The following is a 12,258-nucleotide window of genomic DNA, read 5'->3' as shown; positions in this document are numbered from 1 at the left end:
GCGAGGATGGGATACGGACGATGAAGAAATTCAAAGCCCACCCACCACCCACTTGGTAGCCACTGTCGACAATTTAAATGACGTGCTCAACTTCGACTCCGCAGACATCGATAACATGGACGACGATGCAGGAGATACCGATGAGCCAACGCCCATAGGGCATTGGACAGCCACCCCATCTCAAGATGTGTACATGGTGGATACCCCTAAAGGAAACGACAACGAGGAAAAAGGGGATGGAACGGGGGACCGATCCCTCGAAAAGCAATCAAAGCGTCGGCGTAAACGCCGACCCAAGCCCCGCCTCGATAAAGACCCAGCCACAGAGCAGGATGAGCCGGTAGACGACGAGCAGGCCTTAGAGAAACCGTCTGAACAGGGCAACACGGATAGAGAAACCGAACATCCCTCCCCCAGCGAAAACGACACTCCGGACGACCTTACGCCGGATAAACCCACGAAGCAGAAGAATCTCCACAAGAGGCTCGTTGCAACAGCACGCAGCCTGAAAAAGCAGAAGCGGAAGCTAAAAACGGCGGAAGATGCACTCAGGATCCGATGGAGCAAAGTAATCAATACCGCAGATAAATACGGCGACATTCGCCGCACTAAAAGCTATCCAAAGAGAAAGCTACTGCCCGAATTTGTCGAAGAGGCCCTAGAGCCCTCGCATTCAAAAAATAAGAAAGCCACACGGTCGGATAGACGACCCCATGGCCAGCATAAAGCGGCAAGCGGCGCCGCACTTAAATCGGCATGCGACCCACTTAAGGATTCGCATCAGGGCCCAGTCAGGTCCATTTACAGGCCGAGAAAGCAAGCTCTCGTAAGCAATGCAATAAAGCCATCATCAGAATCCGGCACACCGAAATACAGGGGCGCCGCACACCCCCTATGTTTCACCGATGAGGTCCTGGACTATGAATTTCCAGAGGGATTCAAACCCGTAAACATAGAGGCATATGATGGAACAACAGACCCTGGAGTCCGGATCGAGGATTATATCCTCCACATACATATGGCTAGAGGAGATGACCTCCACGCCATAAAATACTTACCCCTTAAGCTTAAAGGGCCAGCCCGGCATTGGCTTAAAAGCCTTCCTGAAAACACAATCGGAAGTTGGGAAGAACTCGAGGACGCTTTCTGAGCAAATTTTCAAGGGACCTATGCCCGCCCTCCGGATGCAGACGATCTTAGTCACATAACTCAACAGTCCGGAGAATCAGCTCGGCAATTCTGGAATAGATTCCTCACTAAAAAGAATCAGATAGTCGACTGTCCGGACGCTGAAGCCTTAGCAGCTTTCAGGCATAACGTCTGAGACGAATGGCTCGACAAACACCTCGGCCAAGAAAAGCCAAGAACAATGGCCGCACTAACAAGCCTCATGACCCGCTTTTGTGCAGGAGAGGACAGCTGGTTGGCAAGATGCAGCCCCAGCGACCCAAGTACATCCGAAACTAGGGATGGAAATGGAAAACCATGATGCAACAAGGACCGTCGCCGGAGTAAGGAAAAAAGTCCGAAGAGCACGACAGTCAACGCCGGATTCAAAAGCTCACGACAGAACCAGTCAAAGCCACCCCTCCAGGATAACAGGGATGATCCATCCAACTTAAACAAAATCCTGGACAGGATATGTCAAATACACAGTATTCCCGGTAAGCCTGCTAACCATACCCATAGAGATTGTTGGGTTTTCAAACAATCCGGCAGACTCAACGCCGAACACAAGGGGCTCGACACACCAAGAGAAGACGAGGAAGAACCCCAAAAGCAGAGCACCAGGAAACAAAAGAACTTCCCACAAGAAGTAAAAACAGTAAACTTAATTCACATAACAAAACATGCGGCGACCATAAAGGTACGCACCACACGACCTATCCCAAAGGGGTCCCGCCATTGGTTGTCAAAACCAATCATCTTTGATCAGCTGGATTATTCTAGAAGTATCAGGAACGCAGGCTGGACTGCCTTGGTACTCGATCCAATAATTGGTGGACTCCAGTTTTCAAATGTCCTTATGGACGGTGGCAGTGGACTAAACCGGATATATCAGGACACAATCCGCCACATGGGGATAGACCCAGCAAGAATCCGCCACAGCAAAACCGCCTTTCAAGGGGTCACGCCTGGTCCGGACACCCATTGCATGGGTTTTCTCCGGCTCGAAGTTATATTCGGCTCTACCGATAACTTCTGCCGCGAAAAGCTGACCTTCCACATCGTCCCATTCTCCAGTCGCTATCAAGCACTACTGGGACGCGAAGCTTTCGCCCGGTTTAACGCAATACCGCATTATGCATCTCTAACGCTTAAGATGCCCGGTCCATGAGGCATCATCTCTTTGAAGGGGAAGCATTGATGTGCCCCTCCCCCAAGCAGAGGACTGTGCGGCCGCTTTGACAGCCCCACAGTAAAATGGCTTCACCGGCCAAAAATTTCGGAATAGGTCATTAAAGACCACGAACGCGGATAGACGAGTTCGATACAAAATCATCATTGATGCAGGCTTAGTGGCTATATACCCCCGCACTAGGGGCTCCGTACATATACAATAAGAGACAGTAAAGCTCAGTTCTATATATTTTACTTTATACTTTGCTTATTTTAAACTTTTGTTCGGCACGACCCATTTTCAGCTCAGTTCCTCTCTTTCGCAGATGAACATCGTGCGGCGCCCGTCCAGGATACGGCCCAACGGAGACACAGGCGCAGACGTGCGGTAGGGACCCGTCCTAAGGATTCTTCTTAGATTAAGACCCTGCGCAAACCTTTTTTACTGTCTCTTGTTGCTACATATCCCCTGGTTTTCTCTGATATAACCAAGGAGGAGGCTGGCATCTTGGCATGTGGCCACGTCAGAATTTTTGCGCGTACCTGGACACTAGGGGCTTTTTAATAAAGAGTGTTGTTTTGCCCGCACTCATAAAGACCGAACACCTTAGGGAGTGTTCGGCGTCGCGGGTTTTGGCATTATATGCATCAGCTCCGAATCATGTCTTTGGTCAAATGTTGGGTTGCCCGGCTCCTGAGTTCGGCTACCTTACGTTCCGCTCTATCGGTAAGGTAGCACCAGGAGAACTACTACGATTGTGCCCCGGTTAGGCCGGGCGAGCGCCTCAGTAGAGAAGCCGAAAACTGACTGTCATGATGTAGCGTGAGAATGGTCAGCCACCCGATGACCTATCGGAACCTATAGGATTCCTCCGTTTTAACGAAGGGCCGTTTCTCAGCCAGGCACATACGCGCCCCAAACTCGGGCGAGCGCAGTCGCCACCAAGGGGCTACCTAAATAGTCCCACTGTCAAGCTCCTATGGCTAAGTGAAAGTGTTAAAGCATTATAGTCCGGTTGCCTGGCCCGCTGTGCTATCACCTCCTTTGTAGGACCAAGACGTTGGGTTAAGTGTGAAAATGCGTCTTCTGCGAGCACCCCCGCATTATGTGCGTGGGGGCTGAAGCCAACGACTGCCATCTTTCAGATTACATATATATATATATATATATATATATATATATATATATATATATATATATATATATATATATATCTTAAAACGGCCGCACAGGAGGTGTTCCCAATACTTGAAGGCACAAGTATAAAAGGCCACTACAATTTATCAAAATATTGCTTTATAATTACATACGCTATCATAACATAGCATCCTTCGAGCACTGCGTCTCTATTACACGAGCGCCTTCAAGGACTTCCTGAAAAATAGTGCTCGGAGGGTACTCGGCTTTTGTTCGAATCTCGGGACGCAACAACGATGGTCTCCATCTCTGCCCAGTATGTCTTGACACGGGCAAGAGCCATCCGTGCGCCCTCTATGCATGCTGACCTCTTCATCGCATTGATACGCGGCACCGCGTCAAGGAATTGCTGCACCAAGCTGAAATAACTCTTCGGCTCCGATCTCCTAGGCCACAGATGACCCATGACGTACTTCATGGCGAGTCCGGACAATCTATTCAGTTCGGCCCATTGAGCCAGGCGATCGTCCACTGCCAGTGGACGCTCCGGATTGTGGAACTATGACCAGAAAAGCTTTTCCACTTCGTGATCTTTTAGATCTCGAAAGTGTTCGGTCGCATCAGCAGCACTTGCTGCCAAATCCAGATAGGTGTCCTCCACACTCCACATCCGGTCCAACGGAGCAAACTTCGGATCGCAAAACATCCTCCGCAGCATAAAGGGCTTTCCAGCCGCAATCTGTTCGGCCTGATGCAGCTCCTCCTTCGCAGCTCTCATCGCAGAGCGAGCGTCCTTGGCATTGGTAACGGCCTTCTCTAAGTCCGTCTGTCTCGCCCGGTCTTCTTTCTCAAGAAGTTTGCAACGGTCTGCAGCGCTCTTTAACTTCTCGGCCATCTCGGCCATCTCTTCTTTGCTTCGGCAGTGAGCAGCCTGTTCGGCTCTCAGCTCTTCAAGGGCCTTCTCGGCAGCCACATCGCTTTTTCTGCCTTGCTCCTTAGCTCGGGCAAGTTCTTCCCTAAGATCCTCCACGGCGGCCGTACCATCTGCGTCAAGCACACATATTGTAAGACACTGGCATGAAGCTCCTCTTACTTGATGCCGCCCGAGGAATTACATACCTTGAGCCTCATCAAGCCGCTTGTTGACAAGCGCGATGTCGGCATCTGCCACGTCCAGTTGCCGCTTTAGTTCGGCCAAATCATCAGTTCGGCTTGATTCCGGAGACCTCTCCACCTACATTCAAAGGCGACATCTTAGACCTGGGATTATGGTCCTCTGCGTGCCATCATTTCTTGACAACGCGCAGAGTCTCAGGGCCTACTATCTACACAGGGCGCATCTTACTTATGTGCAACTGACAAAAGTGTACATTATCTAACGTACCTCAAAACCCGTCAGTAAACTTTTGACGGCCTCATGCAATCCGCTTTCTGCGGATGAAATCCTTTCAATCACCATGCCCATCAATGCACGGTGCTCCTCCGAGATATAAGCTCGCCCCAGCAGAATCTTTAGCTCCTCCAACCAAGCACCAGACGGTGCCAGACTTGTCCTATGGCCTCTTTCGAAGGCCGGACGCGGAGAACCTTGGGGGGACACATAGCTATCTTCTGCCCCTGCCGGATTCAGAGAAACCCTCCGCGACGACACCTCAGGGTCGCCCGCCTCGCTAGGCGGTACGGTAGGGGGAGGCGTCCCGCTCTCCATCATCTCCGGAAGAAGATCCCCCGAAGACGAGCTCTGCTGAGAAGGGCTGAGGTCCGAGCTACAAGGTAAAATTTCGGTTAATCTTCTCAGATATAAATCAAGGATTTCTCCCATCCCTCAAAAGGAAAACCTCTCTCTACTTACGGCTTGCTGGAGGGCTGATCCCTTTGAGGGCGTAGTTCGGCCGAGGAACTCCCCGGCGTCGGACTCTCTGACGAGGATTTTCTCCCCCGCTTCGAGGCCATGGTCTCCGGGTCGTCAGAGGCGGCCCTCTTCTTCCCCTTAGGAGAGGAATTGTCGGTTCCTCCCTTCGGACCAGCCTCCTTCAAGGAGGCCATAGTTCCCTTGTCCTTCCACTTACTTCCCTCCAAAGGCATTATCTTCAACATCCTGACAAGCACGGGATCCGGCCTGGTTTCCGGACGGGGAGACGGACACCTGATCAGCTTTGCCTTCGCTATCCACTCCTGTTTAAAAGGACAGCTCTTTTAGGGGCAAGTTTATGATGATTATATGGATAGTAGGTCCGGGCACAAGGTTACTTACTTGGGTATCCGGGCGATTGCAGCTTAGGCCTGCGTCCTCGGTCAAATCCGGACACATCATTTGTGATCCGAAGAACAGTTTATACATCTCCACGGGCATTGCGCCCATGAAATTCTGGAGAGCGCGCGGTCCCTCTGGGTTAAACTCCCACAGGCGAAGGGAGCGACGTTTGCCGGGCAGTATCCGGCAAATCAACATGACCTGCGTCACCTTGACCAGGCCGAGGTCTCCTTCTAAGAGATCCCTAATGCGGCCTTGCAACAAGGGCACGTCTTTGGGTAACCCCCAATCTAACCCTTTGCTGACCCATGACGTTAGTCGTGGTAGGGGACCCGAGCAAAAGGCAGGAAGCGCCACCCACTTGGTGCCCCTGGGAGCGGTGATATGGAACCACTCTCGTTGCCACAAGCCAATCTCCTCGTGAAAAGAGCCCTTGGGCCATGGACCATCAGCATTCTTGCTTATAACAGCGCCTCCGCACTCTATGTGCCGTCCCTCGATCATCTTCGGCTCCACTTTAAAAGTCTTGAGCCATAATCCGAAGTGAGGGGTAACACGGAGGAACGCCTCACACATGACGATGATTGAGGAAATATGGAGGATGGACTCCGGAGCTAAGTCATGGAATTCCAGCCCGTAATAAAACAGCAGCCCCCTCACGAAGGGATCCATTGGGAAGCCTAACCCCCGAAGGAAGTGAGACATGAACACCACGCTCGCACCAGGCTGGGGACTGGGAATGGCCTGCCCTTGAGCAGGTAACCTATGCGAAATTTCACCAATCAGGAACTTAGCCTCTCTCAACTTTAGGACATCCTCCTCCATGATGGAGGAGGGCGTCCATCGGCCTTGAAGGTCAGAGCCAGACATTGTCGAAGGTCCGAAGCGCCTGGAATCTGGAGCCTAGGGTGTTGGAACTCGAGGTGACGGGCGAACTCGTTTGAGATTGGAAAAAGGAGTAAGGCCTTGGTCTCTTTATAAGAGGTTGAATACCAAGAGCCCCTCCAGTAACTGTTTGGGACTCGCCTTTAATCGAGGAAACGTGCTAACGGGAACGATTGGGTTACCCACGTCCGTATTGATGAGAATCCCGTAAAAGGGGGGGACACGATCTCTGCTTTGACAAGACGTGCCAAGGAAACCGCCTCGCAAAACGTGCTGAGGTGGAAAAGTAAAAACGATTCAAGTAAAGGACTTGGCCGTAGTGTGATGTCACGCTGCGGAATACGTCGGCAGATTAGATTTGTGTTAATATTATTCTCTCTATGGCAATATGTGGAAATTTATTTTGCAGAGCCGGACACTATCCTTGTTTAAAATCTTCTTGAAGGACTTGGAGGAGGAACCCGCCTTGCAATGTCGAAGACAATCTGCGCGCCGGACTCGTTGTCATTGAAGCCTGGTTCAGCGGCTACTGAGGGAGTCCTAGATTAGGTGGTGTTCGGGTAGCCGGACTATACCTTCAGCCGGACTCAGGACTATGAAGATACAAGATTGAAGACTTCGTCCCGTGTCCGGATGGGACTTTCCTTGGCGTGGAAGGAAAGCTTGGCGATGCGGATATTCAAGATCTCCTACCATTGTAACCGAGTCTATGTAACCCTAACCCTATCCGGTGTCTATATAAACCGGAGGGTTCTAGTCCGTAGGACAACTTCATCATACAACAATCATACCATAGGCTAGCTTCTAGGGTTTAGCCTCCTTGATCTCGTGGTAGATCTACTCTTGTACTACCCATATCATCAATATTAATCAAGCAGGAGTAGGGTTTTACCTCCATCGAGAGGGCCCGAACCTGGGTAAAAACATCGAGTCCCTTGTCTCCTGTTACCATCTGCCTAGACGCACAGTTCGGGACCCCCTACCCGAGATCCGCCAGTTTTGACACCGACACATTGTCTCACACCTCTCTTCCTAATCGACGAGTATGATTCTAGCAGAGCATTCTGTAGGATTTGCCTTAAAGTTAGGTTGGATGAATAGTAATATCAGAGATAAAGGGGTTACCTTAGCCCGAGAAACTAGGGTTACAAATCCTAGCCGGCTTTGTTAGTGGACACAGACTCCTTCATAGTTATGCTATCTTTGTCTTGTACGACTAGTCATCCATGGGTCTCCCTAAATGCGTCACGGGTCGACCAATGTGGCGCAGGACGGAACCAAACGAAGGGCCTCACCTCGAACCACCGGACCTCACGCGATGACACACCCTCTTCCCCCACGTCTCGTTATCTTCTCACACCCACACATACGAACACCGTCACCACACACACAAAAAATATTCTCCTGGTGCCTCTATCCGCACCCCCTTGCATATACACACTCAAGGGAATCTCTCGTCGTGACGTCATATTTGTCTCTCTCTCTAGATCACTCTCATTTCTCGTGCTATCTCTCCCACGCCCCCCCGCCGCCGGCCCCTCTATCCATGCCTCTCTCGAATACGTAATACACACACATACCTCTCTAGGCCCTGCCAAATGCATCAACTACACATTCACACATGTTACATCACGTACCCCATTGATCTAACAAGCCCTCTCTTCACATTTATTTCGCATACAACATTCCTTTTGAATAAAGTGTGGCCACAAAATAATTTTAGAATGTCTATATATATACAACATTACAAAGTTATATGGAGGAGTATGAACGCTAATTTGCATTGCATGGTGCCCACAATGATATTTATTCCGCACTGTGAATTTGTATATTTTTATACTATATATAAAGTTAGTCATAATAAAGAGAAACGAAGAGCATCTCTCTCTCCATCGCATACCCCCCTCAACGCCCCTTTCACGTACGCACACAAACTATCTCCAGTTCCTCTAAAAGTAAGCCGCCAGCACATTCACGCATGTTTCATCTTTCTCTCGTGATATATACAGTGACGATCATTGTATTTGAAGTGAAAGCACGATACGTACATTGGACTTCAGAATCCACTCATTACGGTCACCATTTACGTTTTGTGGTTATTATACAGTCACGGGCTCACTGTACAACTCTATATTTGCTCAAGACACGACTAGTTGACTAGTTAAATGCTCCACGTGGCACCTCAAGTGTTGCATCACATTATCTCACTACCATCGGGCCTACCTGTCGGCTTGTATCTACTCTACATCTACACTCTTATAAAATATAAAATACACTCTTATAAAAAACAGAGTTGGTGATGATGGTGTGCCTGCCATCCTGCAATATAGGCCGTCTGATTTATATCTGACATATAGGAAAGAAACTATGACAATTTTGCAAAAAAGGTACCCACACACCTCTCCACATTTGCAAATAAGGCCTTCCCTCGTTCATCCTTTTTTGTCACAAGATAAACTAGACATACAAATGCATCTTGGTGTTACATTCAATGCACGAGCATCTTGCTAGTCAAAATGAAAACAAACGACAAAAAAATATTGGATGGTGGTTCGAAGTCATGACCGCGGGCACAACGGACAAGGTGCCTTGTATTGGTATGCTGAGCCATCTGTTTTAACACACAAGAGCTGGTGTGGTGATTATACACACACACGCACGCATGCACACGAACTGCATGCACGCAATACTCACACGAACACATGCACCCACGCATGCACGCAACACTCACACGTACACACGCAGCCACGCACTCATGCAACACTCACACGCACACATGCATGCACACACCAGTACACCACACGACCAACACTCACTCTCACGCCCAAGTGCTCAACCTACATGTGCATGCTCACACATCAGGCCCTGATAGACACATACACAACCAGGTGATTCCCGCGCACGGGTTGGAGTCTTGTCGCGCCTACATAAATTTGTGTTTATCTGACCTTTTCCCTCTGCAAACTGACAGGTGGGACCCACAAGGAACATGGTCAATTTAACTAGTCAACATGGTGCCATGAAGACTATTTGGCTGGTCAACAGAGTGCAATCCGATGCTGAACCGTGAGCAAGTGACCGTATAATCACCGCATAACATATATAGTGACCGTAATCAACTTATTCTGAAGTTCGGTGAACATATTACGCTTTTCTCTCTACAGGATCTCCAAAACTACATCTTTACACGTTATCGCATGTTACATCTAACAACTATGCAATACAACACTACTACTACACTCTAACACAATAAATCATATGTGTTTTTAGTTTTACTAGATATCATATTGTTACTTAATTATGCATTTTGCATACATTAAATTGCCTTTGAAATGTATGGCCAGTATCATATACTGCGCGGGAAAAATCCCGCCCTTTCCTGTTTAATCTGGTTTGTATCGATGGATCATGCGAAACAACAAAACTATAGTACTATATAGTACAAGTGACAGTTCACTGAGCTGTCGTGTCGTGTACTCCTCCGTCGTAAGAGTAGAGCGCTTGCTTTCATAAATCTTCTAGTCCCTTCCGCCGACATGTGGGACATCAAGCTACCGGGTCCACTTGCCATACCGGAATACAGTGCAGAGTAGCCGGGGTGAAGTACCCAGTCATGGCGCCGGCATAGTAATGAACAATGAGGCGTCAAATCACAAAGTTGCACCTTTCCCGAAGTTAAGTTGGAGGGACAAAGTAATAATGCTAAAAAAAGAAGTTGGAGGGACGAAGCAACCATCATTTCACTCGTTGCTGAATCCGCTTATCCCTCATCTTCTTCAAGTTAACCACGTGTTGCTTCTGCCGTTGTTCTGCCTAATGTGGGATGCGGATCAGCTTGGTAAAGCACTGACACGTGGAACCACATGTTAGCAAGCCGCCAGGACAACGTCCTCTAAAAATAAGAAACCTCCCCTGCCATCTGCGCGGCAAAATCACCTCCTTTTCACTAATCTTGATTCTATAATTTTTTAGATCAATATAATTGAGATTTGTATAGATAGCACACAGGAGCAAAATCAAGTGGTACAGTTAAGGGCATCCACAATGTGTAGCCAAATGGGAAAATAGCTTTTGGCATCGTGGGAACCATTATGGACGGTGTTCCCAAAGCCAAAAGGATGGAACCGAAGCTCCCTGATTGATTGATTGAAGGAATAAAAAACTGCAACATCTCTCCTCTTTCTCCCGTGCTTAGACGCATGTACAGTATAAAGCATAGAGTCTACTCCCCTGTCCCCTCTATCACAAATCACAAAGCAGTGAGGTGTCAAATCACAAAGCACATATGAAGCAACCATCATTTCACTCTTCGTTGACTCCGCTTATCCATCGTCTTCTTCGAGAAACCATCTCATCGCACTAAGCTGGACGGACGATGCTATTGTGTACGAGTAGTACTAGTACATTTATGCATCCATTGGTTCAACGGACTTCCTGGATGCAAATGAGGTGGTTGTCTCGGCTTGCAAGCGGCACTTGCGAACGACTTACCGTGGTCTCCCACAATGGTGTTCTCCGTCGAACGTACTTCGTCAAACCACAACGTTCGAGATATCGTCGACGTCACCGCAATGGGGGAAGGAAGTCAAATATAGTTACTACCTCCATTTTTTGTACACAAGGCTAGTATATCAAAATTACAATTTGCAAAAGGTCACTAACACTAATCGAGGCAAAATTGATGGGGTTTGCCTCGTACTAGCAACCAAGGACATTAATATCCCCTGGATGCATGCGGAAGTGAGAAGCTTGGTTTGCATGGAGTTGCATTAATCAAGCAATGAGGAGTGAGATGGTTAGCTATTTGGGCTTTGGAGAAACAAATACACATTAATTGACATGTGAAACGACGATTTGTATTGACTAATCCCGCAAAGGAAAACTCCACCTTTCTTTTTTAACACTAGCACTCCTAGTACGTAGTACGTATTTATCCTGTTTGGGTCTAGGCCTTGCATTGCCATACTTCGCCACACATTTTTTCCAAGATTGCCTAAAGTTTTCAAAATGAAATGGAGGTACACTTGCGCATGGTTGTCGTGGTCGCACCACACTCTCACACGGTCGCTCCTGCACGTCGCGGTCGCACCGCACCCTCACACAGTCGCTCCTGCACGCTGCAAACCTAAACAAGGGAACGTACCCTCACTAACACGTGATGTCTCATGTGAACAAACCAAACTCAGCCATCCTACCACTGACACATTATTTTCGTTCATAGAGTATGTTTATCCAACCGCATGTTGGGGAGTATCCGTATGGCCCATGCGGTGGTCTGTTGGGGAAGAAGAAGAGGTGAGGAACAAGGGTTAGGAGACGTAGGATATTCATCCAACCACCTGAAATGGTAGACTGACCCAAGTCAGGCGACTTGCATAGCAATATATGTTTTTAAATAGCAAAAGATCCATAAAAACAACAAGATAAAGAAAAACTATCACTGCTCGTGGAACGAGACAGCCTTGTCGTGTTTGTCTACCGGCGCGAACCAGCCGTAGCTGCCGACGTGTGTCTCCGCACCGTGGTTGTCCTCGACCTCCAACTACTCGTTCACGCGGAGCATGCGGGTGCTCTGCACAGACGGGAGCACCGCCGGTTCAAGTCGAGGACGTCCGGTTCCGCCTGCAGGAGGGCCTTGATG

Source organism: Triticum dicoccoides, chromosome 2A (assembly GCF_002162155.2).
Source record: "Triticum dicoccoides isolate Atlit2015 ecotype Zavitan chromosome 2A, WEW_v2.0, whole genome shotgun sequence".
Classification (NCBI taxonomy): domain Eukaryota; kingdom Viridiplantae; phylum Streptophyta; class Magnoliopsida; order Poales; family Poaceae; genus Triticum; species Triticum dicoccoides.
This window is presented reverse-complemented; position numbering follows the sequence as displayed.